Source organism: Dermacentor variabilis, chromosome 1 (genome assembly GCF_050947875.1).
Source record: "Dermacentor variabilis isolate Ectoservices chromosome 1, ASM5094787v1, whole genome shotgun sequence".
In the NCBI taxonomy this organism is placed as follows: domain Eukaryota; kingdom Metazoa; phylum Arthropoda; class Arachnida; order Ixodida; family Ixodidae; genus Dermacentor; species Dermacentor variabilis.
Window position 1 is genome coordinate 165,736,410 of NC_134568.1, and position 20,538 is coordinate 165,756,947.

Sequence of the window (20,538 nt, forward strand, 5' to 3'; positions counted from 1 at the left end):
TTTTGAAACCTACGTGAGCTTCTCTCGCTTGCGAGCAGACTTGCACATTCAAAGTAGGTTCTCGCTGCAGGAATGGAGCATAAATATGCATTCACGTCACCAAATAAAATTGGATGATACGGCCCGTAAACTCTTCAAAACGCATGCGGCATTTAAAACGCACAAGAGTGTCGCAAAAATGCACCGAGACTGCAGCAAAACACGCATGTATACAGCGCGCCAAAACAGATAAACAACGGACAGTGCTTCGTCGCCCCGTCCGCGCCATGCTGGCCGAGCAAAGTGCGACAGCAGCGCCACGAGATGCGGGGATCGGTGGTGGGTCCACGCAGCCACGGGAGTTTGAAAACTGATCCTATTCTGGTAACGTTGGGCTACACAGACGTGTTAACCACGAAGGACCCAAAAAGAGTATATGCATACTGGGCACACAAAAACGGCCATAAAATGTACGGTTGGAGTTGTGTAAGAGATTCCGCTGTCCTGCAAGAAAACGTACATGGGGCGAACCTCAACGATCGCCTCAGAGAACACAAACACAACCTTCGCCAGAAGCAAGGGAGCAATTTGGCTCTACATTGGGGCAAATGGGCCTGCAAAGCAAACTTCTGTGCGTGTAGGGGGATTGGCAGATACCGACAGACTTACGCGTGTTTGATAGCCGAAGCACGCGCTGTTCACAAAGGAGGCGATGTATGCGTGAGCATGGCTTCGATAGCTTTAAGCACAAAAGATATCATATTCCTAGACCGCTCCTGAGGATGAGTCACCTTTATAAATATATGATTCCTCTTTCCTACACAAAAACTTTAATCAATCCCTTTTACCATTGACCATATTCTAGGCGCATGCGGGGTAGCTGCACCTGGTTTGTATATATCGCCATGTTGCAATAAAGACTACGTTGTTAGTCAGTGCTCATGTTGTCGTTCTTTCACTTGTCCTCGTCTTACGCGCGGTTTACCCCTTCCAAATACGCTTAATACGTTTGTCTTGACACTATGAGCAGGTATAGTATACATTCAATAGCCAAACTTATTTGCTTACACTGACGCATCAAGTGCAACAAACACGAAAACTACAAAATATGACAGGAAAGTGACTGAAGTGCAGGATAGTGCTGTGTGTGTAGGCAGACAATATTGCAGGGGAGCTGAGTTAGTTGCTGGTCTACTGCACAGCTCAGGTGAGCCGTCATTGGCAGATATATCTGCGCAACCACAAAAGAAGCTGAGTAGCCGAGAAAGGTGACCACTTAACTACAATCGGCAGTACTTCCAGTGAACCTTGCACGCTTCGGCCGAACGCACGCGCAGTGCAGTCTAGTCAATAGTCTTTCCAAGCAGCAGTCGGAAGTACAGCTTACTCAAAGCTGCACCTTTCTCGCTGAAATCCCCGCTTGCTCTATAACATGGATTTGCGAGCCTACTACCGAAGATGGATACTTTGGATGCCCTCTTTATCGGGCCATGCTAAACAGTCAATGTTAGGCAGATGGTGAAATGCCCTCGCAATCTTTGTCTGCGCAAGCGCTTATTTGCTAGGTCACATTGCCAGATGGGTTTGCCATTAGCAGCAGTCTCCGTTGTTGTGGCCAGGTCTTGTGGAAATAAATGAGAAAATTTGCTTTCGAAGCAATAAAAAATATAAAGTTGTAGTTTCACACGAAATACGAAGCATTGATACAAAAAGCGAAGTATTATACAATCTGAAGTAAATTTCGTAATTTCATATCGGCCGTGTAAAACATTCGCTTACTAACTAAATTACCAAATATGGTGTCACGCAGGCCCAGGCAAACCTGAACAGATCTGTCTCGATGACCGGAAACGCTCACTTTCACAACGCTGGCGTGATGAAGAGCGGCAGCAGCGACGAACGAATTCCCCTTCGTGCTTCCTGTACCTCATTTCAACGCGGGCTAGGTGCGCGTGCACACAGCATAAACGAAGGTACTAGCCATCTCTGCTCGCCTAGCCAGACATGGTGTTCTCATGCGTCCCATGTCTAGTCACGGCTGAGCCAGAAGAGGCGAAGGCGCACTTCCTCTCTCTTCCCAACCCCCTTGCGTGAGCGAGTAGACAGCGTGTATTACGCCAACATCCTTCTCGGCTCGCCCTCGCAAGCTTTTTCTCGCAAATGCAGCATATGGCTCCCAGGGTGCGATTTTACGGCATCTGGACTTTATGCGGAACCTCACGGTGACATCGTCGCTGACGGTGAAAGTTCGCTTGTAGTATCTATATAATTGCTATTGCAATAAAAAGCGCGCCAAAAAGCATTTTAAGTGGTAAAAGCAAAGAATAGGATGAGTAAAACGAGAACAAGGTAAAAGCGGGGGCCAACGTTTCGACAAGTGTATTTGTCTATTTCAAGGCGACATATGCTGTCCTCGGCACACCATACATACATACATACATACATACATACATACATACATACATACATACATACATACATACATACATACATACATACATACATACATACATACATACATACATACATACATACATACATACATATTAGCAAACATGAACACATCTCACTCGATAACCGCAAAAACTCGCTGTCAAAACGCTGCAGTGAGGAAACGCGGCAGCAGCAGCGAGCGAATTGACCTTCGTGCTGCCGCTCGCATCAACGTGAACAAAACCGCAAAAACACAGCGCAGCGCGGGCTCTGTACATGTCGCAGATGGCGTTCAAGATACAGCGGCCCGGACCGTCCCCAAGATACACGCGGCCGCCCGGGCCACCCGGAGTAGAGCGTGGCCCCTACCCACCCTCCCCCCGAAGCCTTGCGCGCAACAGAAGGTGGCGCGCTTACGGTCACCGGCCCACCTTTCCCTCGCACATACAGCATACGGAGCACGGCGACGATTGTATCGCCCTTGGGCTTTATACAGAATCTCATGGTGACTTCGACGACAGAAATGCGCCGTGATCGTGTCCATACAATTGCTTTCGCAATAATGAGCAATTATAGGCATTATAACGTCTCTGTCAAGCTACTTCTTAACCCATATATCGGGTTCATGCAACAAAAGGGAGGTCCATCGCGCGCGGTATGAAATAGGCATTTTGCTATAATCCGGTCTCTAATGTATGACAATGGTATAACAAATACAGGGCGAAGACTACGGCACGAGGACAATGGGATGACGACAACTGCATGAAGAGAATGGCGTGGCAACGGCATTATGTTGACAACCATATGAGAAAACGGGAATGGCTATGCTGGCACAACCACGACGACATGATCGAAGATTACAGTATGACAACGGATGCATGATAGCGTCCCTGTGACAACAACGCCATAACGACAGTGGCATGACTGCGGCGGCATAATCACGATTTAATGACGGCAGCATGATCACGATACAATGAACAAATAAGGACGTCGATGTGTCAACGAACGTGGTACACGATGATGGCATGACGACAATGGGATGACGATACTGAAGGGATGAGAATGGTGAAACGACAGCATGACGACGATGACATGATCACGAGGGTATGACGACGAATGCGTGAGAAGACTGTATGACGATGATTCAGAGACGACGATTGCATGACAACGGCGTGAGGACAATGGGATGACGACGACTTCATGATGACAATGGCGTGACGATGACTGTAATACTAAACCTTTATGAAGACGATGGGTGACGACGACAGCATGACGAGATTAGAAAGATGAAGTTGAAGTGATGATGATGGCACGGTGATGGTCTGACAATGGTGGCATGATAGCGACTGTCTGACGAAGAAGGTGATGACAAGAGCAGCATAATCACGATCGAATGACAATAGTATGATTGCAATACACTGACGAGAGAAAGACAGAGAGAGAGACAACTTTATTTTTATGGAGTACTGAGAGGGCTGGATCCCCGTGGTAGATGGAGCCTTCAGTCCAAGTACCCAGCGGCGCTGGCAGCTCTTTCGGCTCTGGTGATAGCTTTCGCTAATCTTCTAATGTCGAGCTGATCAGCACCATCTCCCACTGCTTTGGGCCAACCCCGCTACACCTGTCTGTCACGTGACGTCTCGAAAACCGCGAAAACTGATATGATATTGGCATATGATATGATATGATATGATATGATATGTATATGATATGTTTTGTGCACACTGATTATGCATGATTAGACCGAACGAAAAAATAATTATTATTTCTGATGCAATGCTTTTTTCGTCGTTAGCCCTCTGCTATTGGTCAAATGTTTTCTGGCTGCGCCCACTTCCCCTGTCTGTAATGCGATGTCACAAAACCGCGACAGCTCACCATGTCAATGTGACGTGTACGCCGAGCAAAACTGATTTTCTCCTGAATTGCCGGAGACTGCCCCGTCCCGGAAGGAATAGAAGATGGCTGCCCACCGATCGCTCTGGCACTGGCTACTCGTAACTGCATGGATTTGTTTGCGTGAAACAACATTTTTCGTAGCAGTATAACGTTATTCAGCCCTTTCGGCACGTACACGACATCCCTCTGCCAACTCTGCTGATGGTCCGTTCTGGTGGTATTTTGAACCTTCCGTGGCATACCGCCGAGATTTTCCACCAATCACCGCAAGCTAAGTGCAGGGAAGTGGACCAATCGCAAACGTTGGCACCACCTTTCTAAGCCGGTTATCTAATTTCACTGTGCTGGCTTGGCCCCACTGAAACGCTCTGCACTTGAGCGTGCTCCTCACCTCTTGTCAGCCAATTAGGTAGGAAAAACTGCTCAATGTAAGCAATGCTATCCTCTTTGAAAGCAAAAACGTTACCTCCTATAAACGAGGAGCGCATTTGATTGGACTTTTCAAACAACGCTGTGGGTTACCGCCCGATGCTTGCGTTCTTGGTTACGCAAATATGACGTCAGGAGATTGGAATAAAAGCAGATTCGAACAGCTTTATGTTATAGTGCCCCTATTAAGATCTTTTGGTGGAAGGTTCTGGGTGCGGCCGATTGCAAGCCTGTCCTGCATCTCCGTAGCGGATGCCACGTTTCTCCCGTCACGACGCCTGAAGACATTGCGCCGTCTACGCAGTACACGCCAGCTCCGTCAGTGACCATTCTTTCGCCTCTTCTCGACCCCAGCACAGTCTGCGGTACGGACACCACTGACGTAAAAGATAGGCTCGTGTTATAGGAGCGCGTCAGAGATCACAGTAGGTGGGACAAGACGATGGTGTATGCCAACATATATTTTTATGTATGGGCTACAGCAAGCGCCAGGTTTAACACACCTGAAGAAGAACTGACAAGTTGGGACGTATGAAAGCAAAGTTATACGCGACTGGTTTGGCTGATCAGTTGCACTACAGCTTGCAGCGAGACAAGAACTCGCGTCAAGAGCTCAGTCGTTTACGGAACCCCATACATCACGTATATTGAAGACGTGTTAACCCTGCGCCGCAAAGTTGACAAAGACATGCCGGGGGCAGACAAGGTCGGGCGTGTGTTAAAAGGCATAACTGAAGATGCCTTCAGCTTGCTCCTCTGTAAGAACTGCTCCACGGTTGAGCCCATTGTCGCTGAATGACGGTGGTTCAAACAGGCTAAAAGCAGACGGATTATTCAGCTCTTTGACCCCCTCCCTAATACCACTGCAACTTCCTCATGCGACGATCCGCTGACACTTCAGCTCTCAATTTCTGACAACCTCGGAAGCACTGTCCGCTATGGCTACCGCCACTTACCAGACCCATGTGCACGATGATCTTGCAACCATATTTCTTATTCAAGCCGTCTTGCGTCAAAAGGTTGCCAATATGGGCGTTCTACTTCCACGTACTGCCATTCACACCCCTCACGCCATGTGTCCCACTCGTCATAATAATCAGCACCACGACGCCCCAGCAGTTGCTGCTGCTTAGGTTCCCCGTTTCCCACCACACCACAGAAATCCTTATGAATGGCGCACGCCCCACGGTAGACCGATCTGCTTCTCTCGCTCTCGCGTAGGCCATATTTCCTGCCACTGTCGCAGCCGACGGTATTCCCAACCCAGCTTTCATGATGACCGCCATCAGTTCTCTGGACCTTGCCGTTCGTCTTCACGTTCAGACCTACTGTACACTGAAGTCACCGTTCAAAGAGACTGGTCAAGCCGCTTGCCGTCACATCAGGGTCGTCAATCGCGCTCACCACAAAGGTGCTGCTGTCCGTCCACTGCTTACTCCGGACACTTGTCGGGAAACTAGACAGTGCACTTTCCGGAGGTGAAACTGAATTGATGACCCGTACCGAATACGGGGTACGGGGCAGAAAACTGAAGGCTTACGAAAAGGGTTCTACTTAAATTGAAGACGACGCAACGAGCTATGGAAAGAAGAATGATAGGTGTAATGTTAAGAGATAAGAAAAGGGCAGATTGGGTGAGGGAACAAACGCGATTTAATGATATCTTAGTTGAAATCAAGAAAAAGAAATGGGGCATGGGCAGGACACGTAATGAGGAGGGAAGATAATTGATGGTCATTAAGAGTTACAGAACTGATTCCAAGGGAAGGGAAGCGTAGCAGAGGGCGGCAGAAAGTTAGGTGGGCGGATGAGATTAAGAAGTTTGCAGGGACAACATGGCCCCAATTAGTACATGACCGGGTTGTTGGAGAACTATGGGAGAGGCCTTTGCCCTGCAGTGGGCGTAACCAGGCTGATGATGATGATGACCGAAGAACGTCTGCCGAGCGTTAAGTCAAGCCGCAACTTGCTTGGTGTTTTGTTGAAGGGCTGACCGTTACCGCTCTTATTGACACTGGGGCTCATATTTCTGCAATGAGTGCTGCGCTCCGCTAGCGACTAAAAAATGTCCCTACGCCAGCCGTGTCTCCTAGAGTTCGTGTAGCTGACGGAAGCCGAACAGCCCTTTTTGGTATGTGCACTGCTCCCATTGCTGTTGCCGGCCACCACACTTATCTTCACTGTTCTCAGTGATTGTCCAAACGATGATTGGTTCTTTGTGATTATCCAGTGATGTCATTCTTGGCATCGACTTCTTGACCGCTCACTCAGCCCTCATCGATTGCTCCACCGGTGCTCTACAGCTCGAATTGCTTTTGTGCCCTGATGTCGCCTTTGTAGGTCACCCTCAACTACGTTCCATAGATTTTCTTCGGCTTCCACCTCAAGCTACCACCTGTGTACTTATGTCGCCGTTCCCGTCACTCCCTGCTGGCGATTATGTAGTAGCTGCGCTTACAGATCTAATCCTCGCCCGCAACCTCAATCTTCCGCACGTTATTGTAGCTGTTGCCAACAAGAGAACATTCCTCTCTGTCACCAACTTCTCGACTTCCACCCAAGTTCTTCCTCAAAGGATCTCACTCGCGGAGCTTTCTCCCTTGGACGACTCCACAAGTTCTTCTTTCGCCCCTGACACTAATCCTGCAGCCCTACCTTCCACAAGCGCGCCAATTAAGGAATTTGTTGACAAAATGATATCTCCGGGCCTTCGAACTTCCCAAATCGAAGCACTTCGCGTTGTTCTAACGTTCTGCCTCGATATCTTCGACGTCGACGGTCGTCCTTTGGGCCGAACAGATGCAACCCACCGTATTGAAACTGGCGATACCAGTCCTCTTCACCGACGTCCTTACAGTATGTCTCATTCTGAACGCCAAGTCATGCAGATGGAGGCAGAGTAAATTATTGCCAAAGTCGTTATAGAGCCTTCATCCAGCTTTTTGGCATCACCTGTCGTGCTTGTTAAAATGAAGGTCAATAGCTGGTGATTTCGCATCGATTATCGCCATGACAATCGAATCACTAAGAAGGGCGTTTATCCTCTACTACAAATAGATGATGCGCTTGACTGTCTTAATGGTGTCAAGTATTTCTCATCACTCGACCTATGATCTGGATATTGGCACATTTCTGTCGATGGCCACGACCGTGAAAAGACCGCTTTTATAGCCCCTGATGGCCTATACCAATTTAGGGTCATGGCTTTCGGGTTGTGTACTGCTCCTGCACAACTCTTGAGCGCATAATAGGCTCGCTTCTACGCGGTTTTAAATGGTCGACCTGCTTTGCTACCTGGACGATGTTATTGTTTTCTCCTCCATGTTTGAAAGCCACCTGCCTCGTCTGTCGGCCATTCTTGACGTTTTTCGCCGCGCTGGTTTCTTCTTGGCCACCTTGTCGACGCTACCTGTGTTCAACCAGAACCTGCCAGAGTTCATGCTGTCCGCGAGATTCCGGTTCCGCCTTCTTCTCAAGAGGTCGGCAGTTTTCTTGGGCTCTGCTTTTATTTCCCGAGATTTGTCAGTAACTGCGCAGTCATTGCCTGACCACTCACTGACCTATTCAGGAAGATTGTTGTCTTTACTTGGCGTGCAAAACGAGCGAACGCCTTTATGGCGCTGATATCTGCCCTCACATCACCACTAGTGCTGGCTCACTTTGACCCGGCCGCAAGAACAGAGCTTCACAACGACGCAAGTGGCTGGCGCATCGATGCTATCCTTGCTCAAGTACAGATGGCGAAGTCGTGTCAAAGCGTACTCCAGCCGCCCACTTTCTCCATCGAAACAAAATTACTCGATTATTGAGCGGGAGTGCCTAGCTCTCGTTTGGGCTATCGCAAAATTGTGCCCATCCTTATACTAGTCGCCCTTTCACAGTTGTTACAGATCATCATGCGCTCTGTTGGCTGTCAACCCTTAAAGATCTCACGACAAGGCTTGGCTGTTGGGCATTACGACTGCAGGAGTAAACGTTATCTGTAGCCTACAAATCTTGAAAGTTGCACAAGTATGCCGACTACTGGCCCACCCAGATGCACCAAATCACAAGCTGACGCCTGCGTCTTGGCCATCACTGACTTTCTTCATGAGGCTGACGAACAGCGCCATGATCCATTGTTTCTCGCCCTCATTGACCATCTTCGATCTGGCAATGCCGTTCTTTCAGTCAGTATGTTCTTGCTTCAAGACGTATTGTACCGGGGCAACATGCACCATGATCGCGAGGAAGTTCTCCTCGTCGTTTCGCATCATCTGTGCAGGAATGTCCTCACGCAATTTCATATTGCTCCAACCTCTGGACATTTAGGCGAGGCCTTTATTTAGGCGAGGACATCTGGCGTGGCCTTTATCGCTCCGTTCTCCCGATATGTAACAAATTTTGGCTGGTGACAGCGTCGGAAGCAACTTACAACACTCCCTGCGTGTCGCCTTCAAACAATTGAAATCCCTATCGAGCCGCTTTATCACGTGGAGCTGGACTTGCTAGGCCTCTTCCCCACATCGACCACGGGGAACAAATGGGTTTCGGCTGCGACAGGTTGTACCAAGTGATACGCAATCACTCGAGCACTGCCGACCAGCTGCGCCGACTGATGTCGCTGATTTCTTGCTCTAGGACATCATCCTTCAGCATGGCACAACTTGTCAGCTACTCACAGGCCGTGGTCGCTGCGTTTTGTCTCGCTTGGTTGACAACATTCTCTGCTCGTGTGCTGCTCATCATAAGTTTGCCACTTCGTATTATGCCCAGACTAACGGCTTTGCTGAACGTCTCAATCGTACACTGGCCAACATGCTTTACATGCATGTTTCAGACGATCACAGTGATTGGTACATTGCTTCGCCTTCGCCTAGAATTCATCCCGTCATGAAACAGCTGGCTCTCACCCTTTCATTTTCTGTCTGGCGGTGACCCCCTTTTGCACTTCGACACTATGCTTCCGTGTGATTCGGCGTCAACCACTTCATATGCTCATGGCGCCATCGCCCGTGAGGCTATCGCACACACGATAGCTGGCGATCGACTCTTTTCATCACAGGTCGCACAAAAGTCCTTTTATGATCGTCGACACATAGATGCCTACTTCCCCCCAGGTTCTCTCGTCCTGCTCTGGCTCCCACCTCGTCGTGTTAACATTTGCGAGAAGCTGCTGTCACGCTGTGTAGCACCCTATCGAGTCCTGCGCCAACTGACGTCGGTCACCTATGAAATATCTCTGCTGACATCCAAATCATCGGCTGCCACACCACCAAGCGACATCATGCATGCTTACAGCCACAAGCTTTACAACTGCAAGCATCATAGCAAGCACCGGGACGGTGCTTCGTCCGCCGTGGGTTGTCACGGTTGAGCGATGAAGACGACAACGATGTAGGCATGACTGAACGCTCGAGTTAGCCGGAACCCTGTTTTTGTGCTGCGTAGCTTAAAACTAACCAGCTACTGCCGATGAAATACTCCTCGTAATAGTATCTATAACCCCGACATGTCCTACCCGTCATAAACATTCTTTAACATTAAACGAACTCTCATTTCATACGGAAAGTCCTAAGTGTTCATATTTTCCCTCAATGGCTCGTGGATGGAAGAAGCTGGATTCTTCCATTATAAACAGCCAAACATTTCCTATTATTTTATCATTAGCTGAAAAATAATTACATGTCTCACAATTATGACCTACCAGTGTTATTATTTTTCCTGCGCAACTTATTGTATGCATAACCCTAACTTGTACTAGCGATACCTAAAATGGGCCCTATGGTTTATCACCACTTTGTTTGACCATAACATTATTACAATATATTATTTTCTGTTATTTCTGCTTACCGTACTCCTTAACTATGCTTGTTGTCTATATATTTTGTGTAATCACATTTGTACTCATATACATGTTATGTGTTATGATTACTTTTGTACATGCCCTTCCTGTTATGATCCCCAATGGTATCGATGATACTAACAAATAAGTAAATAAAAAATAAAAATAAATAACTTGACAGCGTCACCAAGAAGTAGCAAGTTTTTCGATGGCGAAGACATAGGAAGGACTTTCCTCTTATTAGGTAGCAGCTCTCGCAACTTGTCCCTCAAAGAAACAATGGGGTGATCCTGCAGCAAACAGTGTACAGACGACTTTAGGGCCGAATGTCTCGCTTTGTCTGTCAATAGACCCTCAAGCGCTTCTTGTAAAACCTAACCTGCCACCACATTTCCGATTGTAGAAGGAAACCAGCTCTTCTGGAGGTTTCACTTCACAGGCATGCAAAAAAGAGTAAATAGTCAAACATATCTCGCGACCTGTTGTGATTATTCATGCCACACCAAACATGTGCAGTTCAGCAAGCGCCAGAAAGTTTGAGCAACCACACAGCTGAGTAAAACATCTCAGGAATGTTTCAAATTGTCAAGCTACGCAGAAGACGTTGTCCCCAGACACAATGATAGCCACTGTCAAACCGCCTTACCCCTGAAAGTGGAAGGCAGCATTCGAAAAAAATCCGCCTCTTCAAGGAGAAGTTTAAACCTTTCCTTACAATAGGTCGCGGGATCGAATCCCGGCCACGGCGGCCGCATTTCGATGGGAGCGAAATGCGAAAACACCCGTGTACTTAGATTTAGGTGCAAGATAAAGAACCCCAGGTGGTCGAAATTTCCGGAGTCCTCCACTACGGCGTGCCTCATAATCAGAAAGTGGTTTTGGCACGTAAAACCCCATAATTACATTATAATTTCCTTACAACCATATATTTGAAAAAGCCCGGGCCGGAAGTAGTAAAGCAGTGATCTTACTCAGCATCACAAATGAAGAGTCATTGCACGTTTACAACTCGTTCTTTGCTATGGAGGAAACACTGAATATTTGCAAAGTGTACTGCGAAAACATGAAAAATTGTTTATTGACCAAGGAGATTATGAGTACTCAAGGCATGGGTTCCTCCTTGGGACGAAAGATGAAGCAGAACATCTCATCGATTTTTGCGTGAGTTCACGAAGCAAGTAGTGAAATTTTGGTGACCAAGAGGAGTCGATCAGTGATAATAGGTACACACATGCACACATTACCCGCCATCGTTGTTTACCAGCTTTGTTTTGCACTGCTAAGCACGAGGTAGCCAGGTCGATTTCCGGCGTCGGCGGCCGCATTTCCATCGGGGCGTGTGTCCCGTGCGTGCATTGGGGGTGCGTTAAAGATCCCCAGGCGGTCAAAATTTATCCGGGGGTTTGGGGGCGTAAAACCTCAACACACACACACACACACACACACACACACACACACACACACACACACACACACACACACACACACACACACACACACACACACACACACACACACACACACGCACGCACACACACACACACAGACACAAAGAAACTCACACAAAAGCTACTCAGAGAAAACGGCCTCACGTTGAAGTAAGGTGAACCAATTTACAGATAAACAGAAATTTTCAAACCACAGAGTGCCTCTTGGACAAAGACAGGCGCGTAGGTGGACTACACCTGCAAATCAGATTATGAAAAAGCAGTATGGCCAAGATGTTGCCAAGGCGGCAGGGTAGACGCACCAAGACAGTGTCCTGCATACAATAAATCATGCTATGCATTCACGTAAATGGATGAAACATTTCACAGGTTATTACTAAAACGAACATGTGAGTCAGGTTTAAGTAGAAATAATTGTTGAGTGTGATACGTTCAACCTTGTTGTCTAAAGAATTCACGGTGGTACCACGCTCGGTAGCACAACTTCAGGGAAGATATGCAACCATTAAAACAAGAATATACTGTTGAGCAAGTTGGTTGTACATTATGATATTTCCAGGCAAAGACGGATCAAAATAAGAGATTACACATGGCACGGCTGCGGCGTCATTGCGGCGCCGTTTGTAACGACTTAGTCGATGTCCGATGTGCTCATGCCGGAGCGCTAACACACTTTACAACGTTGTCAAAAGTGGACGCTGCAAGAGAGCTTCGCCATCTGGTACGTAAGGGCACATTGGAACACTGAAATATTCCTGGGAACTTGCTACAAACATCTCTTACACAGCCTCGATCCGTCTTTACGAATGAAGTTGCTGCAAAATATCGCATGTTATGGTCCAACACTGCTCTCTCGGCAATGGATCGAAGTAGCCTTCACTAAATCATACTGCCATCTCAATGAAATACCTGGCATTTCATACGTGCCCTCTGCACCTTTAAAAAGACTATTGACCAACTCCCCTGAAAATGTTATGGCTTCGAAGATTATCTGGTGTGCCTTGGGCAGAATGAACAATTGGCCTTTTTCCGAAGCAAAGGTACAAGGAGGAGGGGTGGCGGTCTTACTTATCATTGGCCCAGAAAGTCACGCAAGTGCATCTACAGTGTCTGAAAGAAACGTACTTCAACACTGAACTATGGACAGGCTCTGTCTTGTCTAGTGCATGTGACTACTGTGAGCACTTGTCTCATCTTTCTCGGTTTCTTTCACCCCACATCCCCTTCTCCATGTTATTAGAGTTGTCGGCCGATCTCGCCGCTGCTATCCAGTTGTCAGAGTTGTCGGACGATCTCGCCACTGCCACCAGTTGTAGGAGTTCAGGACGATCTCACCGCTGCCACCATTTGTAAGGGTTATAGGTCGTAGGGAGGAACTAGGCGTACAGAATTTATTTACAGTATTTACATTTTAAACAAGAGATACATTCGACAGTCTAGCGTGACTCCCAAATGGAGCACGCAAGACGAGTATACAGCACACAGCTTACGAGCACGATGACGAGTACATTGACGAGCACCTTCTCGAGCACACTCTAGCAGCGACAAACAGCTGCTTATAAACACTCTGTGCTCCCTAGATCCCTAGGTGAGGGAAAAACGGCAGTTCACCGCTGATTCGCAGCGTCAAACGTCAACGCAGTCGACCCGCCGGTTGTCCATTATCTTGAGTCTTGAAAGGCGCGTCGGTTCCCCGAGCTGACCCCCGCAGCGCGGCCACCGCTTGCCCATTGTCTTGCGCCCCTAAATTCCAGAGCTGCCTTTCTCCTGTAGTCGCCACGAGTGTCAGCAGACTGTGACAGATCCTGGGGCCCACGTACCGCAAAGCACCCTTTTGTTAGGGAAGCTCTTCTTGCTGCCTAGAGAGACCATGAAGACCCGGCAAATCAACCAACAATACGTTGGGCGCCAAAGGTGGCCCGCCCTGCTGCCGTCACCGATTCTCCGAACGAGGCGCATGGTGGATTAACGCTGCCGTAGTCCGCAGTTCTCTGAAGGAAGTTCATGGTCGGTTAGCGCTGTCGTCCTCGCTGGTTCTCTGAAGGGCGCCACCACCGCGGGTCGATCGAAGCACGTGCAGCGGGCTGAAATAGCTTTGCAGAGCAGTAACCCTGCAGGCCGATCGTAACAATGTGTACAAAACTGACTGGATGAAGTGTAATTCACTTTCCTACATTTCCTTCGCCTTCGGCCTCTTTCTCTTGGTTCTGTCACTGTGCTAAGAAAACAGCAATTTTAATAACTTCTTGTCCGTTTCGCGAGACAGTGTTGAAACGAGCTAAAAGCGGAGTCTTCTAACTTTATAAACCTCCTGTAATATTCTAATCGGCATCCGTGGTTTCTACACAAACCGTTTTCCTTACTTTATGTGTGCAAAAAATGTCTCCAAATGTGGATGGCTTCTACATACCGCATAGTTAAAACTTGTTTTGCCCAAATTACGAAAGGGTTTTCGGCCGCGAGAAATAGTACCACTGTTGTGGGATGTAGGCCTTCGGGCATATTTTAAGGCTGACCTCTGTGAATAGTGAATAACTGCGCCATCCCATAGAAACAGCGTTTCTTTTCAGCTCGCCAGACATTGACGCCAGACGCTGTGTTGAAGTTTCTAATTCCTGTAATTGTGCTGTCATGTTATTTGCCTTAAAAGTACACATTTCATTGGAATCAATGTATTTGAGCTTTATGTTTCTTCAATGATGTCTTGTGTACAAGAATGGATACTTGAGAGACGGTGCTGAATGGCACAGTGCTTTACTTTCAAAAATTTTATTTGAGAGATGTGATAAGTGTCGACCATTTTACTTTCCAGACATCACACATTCCTACGGCATTCAACAAAAAAATGAAAACAACAAATGAATGAAACCTATGACCTGCACGTGCGCTAGAGATAGCTGAGCTCTATCGCAGTGTTGGCTATCGAAAGGGTACATACTGACGCATGCATTACCTGCTCGGCCTATCTTCTTTCCTCAAATATCTCGCGCGGGCGACGATCGCGTTGTCTAACAAAATGGCACTCATCAAAAAGCGCGAAGCAACCGCATTCTTTGCAGTGGGCTGTAAAGCATGCGGTTGTAATTGTGGATTGTAATGAAGCTCTATAAGCCCGTTCACACATCGGCCGGACTGCTCAACACGCTTATCACATGACAGCGAAATCTCGTAAACCACATTATCCACACATTCCATAAATGTTTTCAGGTTATGTAAAATCGTATGCAAGTACTCGATGATGACGATTTTTCCTCTTTCCTGAGGTAGGTCATGTGAGCCTTCAATTCTGCCTCCGCAGAATCTTGTTAACAAGTTTTCAGCTACTGAAACTTGCATTTTCATTGGGTATCCTGCGTCAATCAAGCGCCCCGATTTCTGGCAGCAGCTGTCCATCATTTTGCGCGGGCAGGATTTTTTGGTTGCTTTATTAAATCACAGCTTAACATTGCTACACTTAGAAGCTTAATGGAAATGCGCTGAATCCGTGGACACAAGCTGCTTGTGGCTGCTCGTTTGATACTTACAACAAATACCATCGTCATAAAAGAACTTCAAATCAAGAAATCTTATTTCTCCGTAGTCTGGGAATTTCTCTGCACTTCAAGAGATTTAAAATGCTCTCGGACAGCAGTTAGCACAATAAAAGCGTCAGTGTCGAAGGTGTTGGCATCACTACGAAGAAATACTAAAAAAGACAGCAGGCTTGAGCGATTCCTTCGGCTCTGAGGTTATTTACTGTGATAGCAGCATTCTACCACCTTGAAGACCACCGGCGCATTTTTGTTTGCCTGCTTTTAAAGCGATAGCTGTCCTTGGCTCCTCCCCTCCCCCTTTGTGGTTCGTCAGTTTCTGGCCATTTACTGGCAACTTGAGACACTGGATTTCACTAGGTGCTACAAGGCGCCGCATTATAAGTACCAGTGAACGAGCCTAGATAACCCTGGTATGGTGACCGAGTAGTATGACCCCGTCTGTTCTGCGTAACAAAAAATTTACTGAACCTGAACCTGAACCTGAACATACAATGTCGGCTCAAAGGCATATCTAAAGAACACCGATCTGTTAATGGAATAGTTAGTTATATATAACGTATTCTTTTATCTGCTTTTTTGATTTAGCCACTCGATATGTGCCATTGTGTGTGTGTCCGTTCTTGGTCAATCCTCCAGAATGTCCCACTACGATTATTTCATAAAGCTCATCAAACTAGACCAGAGAGAGAAGGGAAGAAGGAAAGGCAGGGAGGTCAACCAGACTGAGTCCAGTTTGCTATCCTGCACGTGGAAAGGGGAATGGGAACTGAAAGAGAGAGAGAGAGAGAGAGAGAACTTAGGTGTAGGATGTCTATAGTCGGGCACTCAAGTCTGCTGCCTTCAGGTAGTGAAAAAGCGCTCGAACTGCTTTCTGCGCTAATGAACTGCGAGGCCAGGCTCCCAAGATCTTCGCTTCCGTAAATAGCCTGTCATCCAGTCTATTCAAGGCACACTGGAGAGCCTCACGTTGATTATCGAAGCGAGAACAGTGGCACAGAAGGTGACGGATGGTCTCTTCACACTTGCACTTAGCGCACATTGGTGAATCCGCCATTCCAATACGATAGCTGTAGGAGTTGGTGAACGCTACTCCTACCCACAGCCGACACAGCAGTGTTGCGTCACGTCGTGGAAGATTCGCTGGTAATTTAAGTTTCAGTGATGGGTCGAGGCTGTGTAAACGACACTTAGAGTTCTGTGGTGTATGCCAGTAACTTAACGTGACGGTACGAGCGAGACTACGAAGCTCTCTTGCAGCGTCGACTCTCGATAAAGGTATACGGAGTGTCGGTGAGCCAGCCTAGTGTTGCGATTCGCCTGCGACACGTGGTTTTGCCGGCGCGACTGCGGCGGGGCGGCAGACATTTTGGCCCGATCGTCGTCGCCGCAACACTCATCGCCAGGTGTTTCCAGGCGCGACTGCGGCGATGCGACCGCCTAGGGATCATCCTCGCATTCCAGTCATTGTGCCCGAAACAGGCGATGCCAAAGCAGGGATCTCATTCCAGTTATTGGGCCCGAAACAGGCGATGCCAAAGCAGGGATCTCGTTCCAGTCATTGTGCCCGAAACAGGCGATGCCAAAGCAGGGATCTCATTCCAGTTATTGGGCCCGAAACAGGCGATGCCAAAGCAGGGATCTCGTTCCAGTCATTATGCCCGAAACAGGCGATGCCAAAGCAGGGACCATCTTCTCATTACAGTCATTGTGTCCGACCGGCAGCGCCACGACAGGGTGCTACGAGATCGTGCTCGACATGGTGCTACGGCATCGCTACGACAGTGTGCGTCACCATTAGCCCATTGTACATTCACGTGCTCGTCTTTTGAGGGGTTCCTTCTTGCCCTCAACTGCGAGAGTATAAAAACAGCTGCCCCCGGACGCCAAAAGGAGGGCTCCGATTTCTTCTGTTGAGTGAAGTGCTCTCCCGTCTCTCTACTTCGGTCAAACCTGACCGCCAACTCTTTGCGATGTTAAAATAAACAAGTTGTTTCGTTGTTACCAGTCGACTCATGCTTTGCCGGGACCTTCGGATGCTCCCAGTTGTACCCCAGGCCGCCAGGCCAACGCTACCCTTGGGGCTGGCGACCCAGGTACAACCACGGGCGTCAGCGCCGAGTTCCCAACAGATCGTACCAGCAGTCGGATCCAAACATCTGGTTGGCAGCGGTGAGATCGCCTACGACTTCAAACAACTGTCTGCCAGCGGCGAGATCGCGACAACGGAGGCCAGCAGCGAAGAGATGCAGTTGACTGTATGCTGAGCAGCTCATCGACGATCCGGGAGCAGTGCAACGAGCCCTGTGTGACGACTGGTTGCCTGCAGCGGAACGACTGCGCGGAATTCCTGCCTGCGAGGTTTGGTGAGTGCGGGACTTTCTTCTTCTGAGCTTTGCCAGGCTTTTTGTTAGTGTCAGAAACAGAGCTGGTAATTGTGGTTGTCGTTGCTGCCGGGTTAGTTTGCGGCAAGACAATAGTAAGCAGTAGAGAAAGCAGCATTCAGAGCAGCCATGGATTTGAAGTCGTTGCGCAAACCGAAATTGTTGGAGCTTGCAAGAGAGTTGGGTCTGGATGTCTCAGACAAACTAAGAAAACCTGAACTGCTAAAGGCTATTCTTGAGTTAGAGGCTGAGGATGACGAGCTGTCGGAATGCCTTGAGACTATTGAAGAGAGGGAGACTGCAAAAAGACAGGAGCGCGAACTTAAAGAACAAAAAGAGAAAGAAAAAGAAGAGCGTGACCATCAACACGCTTTGGAAATGAAGCGTCTCGAGATAGAGATGGAACGCGCTCGTAATGGAAGTCAGGCACACGGTGCAGGAGAACGCGTATTGTTCAAAATGACTGACCTAATGCGGCCGTTTAAGCTTGGAGAGGACATTGGTTTGTTCCTGGTTAACTTTGAGCGAACGTGCGAGAAGCAGGGGTTCTCTCGGGAAACGTGGCCACAGCGCTTGCTCACTTTGTTACCCGGCGAGGCGGCCGACGTAGTCGCTCGCTTGGATAGAGAGGAAGCAGAGGATTTCGACAAAGTAAAATCGAGTCTGCTAAAAAAGTACCGGCTGTCTGCGGAGGCGTTCCGTCGGAAGTTTCGGGAAAATGAGAAAGGCAGAAGTGAGTCATATACAGAGTTTGCGTATAGGCTTATGTCGAACATGCAGGAGTGGCTCAAAGAAGAGAAAGCGTTTGGTGACCACGATAAAGTTCTGCAGTGCTTCGGGCTAGAACAGTTTTATAGTCGGTTACCGGAGAACGTGCGATACTGGGTCTTGGATAGGCCAGACGTTTGTACGGTGGCTAAAGCCGCTGAGCTAGCCGAGGAGTTTGTGACGCGTCGGGCTCGCGGAGCTAAGGACGGTCAAAAGGGTGAATTTGGCTCGAAGTTTGAGAGGCCGAAGTTCACACCCATGAGAGCAAAGGGGAACACGCGTAGTGCGGATGCGAGTGGAAGCAGTGCGACCGAACCTAAGGAGACGGCGGCAGCCGAAGCCGAACGCAGAAAGCGGTTCGAGATGAGGCAAGCGCGCGTTTGTTATACGTGCCAGAAGCCGGGTCACTTTTCGGCGCAGTGTCCGGAAACAACACCAAAAGTTGTGTTCTTTTCAATAGGCAGCACTGACGAGAACATGAAGCTTCTCGAGCCTTACATGCGAGACCTCCTCGTGAACGGGAAAGAGTGCCGAGTGCTTCGCGATTCTGCAGCTACGATGGATGTAGTTCACCCGTCTTATGTAGAACCCCATATGTTCACGGGCGAGTGCGCATGGATCAAGCAAGCCGTGGAAGCTCATAGCGTGTGTCTGCCGGTAGCAAAGGTGCTTATTGAAGGACCTTTCGGAGCGCTTGAGACGGAGGCGGCAGTGTCATCTATGCTGCCACCCCAGTACCCGTACCTATTTTCAAACAGGTCCGATCACCTCCTGCGCGAGAAGGGGCTTTTGTTTGGTGAAGCTAGTGTTCAGGCCTTAACCAGATCGAAGGTTCGGGAGCTCGCTGCAAAGGCGGTAGTTGCGGGGCCGACGTTATCAAACAACGAAAAAGGGTCAGAGGCGCAGCAAGCTGATATTCAGAGCACGCCCGAACTGAATAAAATTGAGTCTGTAGCGTTGAAGGCGCCAGATACTGGAGAGGAACCGCCCGACACGGGAAAGTTAGAAGAGCTATCTACAGATTTGCTCATCGCGCCTACGTCAGACGGACTTGATAGGTTGCTAAGAGTCAGCCGGTCGGCTTTGATAGCCGAGCAAAAAAAGGATGGCAGCCTGGAAAACGTGCGCTGCAATGTCAAAGAAGGTATCGCCAGGAAAACTGCGCGTTTTGTGGAAAGAGGTGGAGTCCTGTACCGGAAGTATCTAGACCGCCGAGGAGTGGAGTTCGATCAGCTGGTCGTGCCTCAATGCTATCGTCAGGATCTGTTGCGCTTGTCACACGGGGGTTCGTGGTCCGGACACCTAGGAGTTAAGAAAACTAAGGACCGTCTCTTGCAAGAGTACTATTGGCCAGGGTGTTTTCGGGACGCAGACCATTTCGTGAGGACATGTGACACTTGTCAGCGGGTGGGCAAACCAGGGGACAAATCGAGGGCGCCGTTGAAATTGGTACCTATCATTACGGAGCCTTTTAGACGGCTCGTTATTGATACAGTGGGACCTCTGCCGGTAACAGCCACGGGGTACAGACACATTTTGACTGTGATCTGCCCAGCGACAAAGTTCCCTGAAGCAGTGCCGCTTAAAGAACTCAGCTCAGTTGAGATAGTTAACGCACTACTGTCCATATTTGCGCGAGTTGGTTTTCCTGCAGAAATTCAATCAGATCAGGGCACAGTGTTTACTAGCGCTTTGACGACAACTTTTCTCGAAAGGTGTGGGGTAAAGCTGTTACACAGCTCAGTGTACCACCCACAGTCGAATTCCGTTGAGAAGCTCCACTCCGTCATGAAGCGCGTGTTGAGAGCCTTGTGTTTTGAACATCAAACTGACTGGGAGCTGTG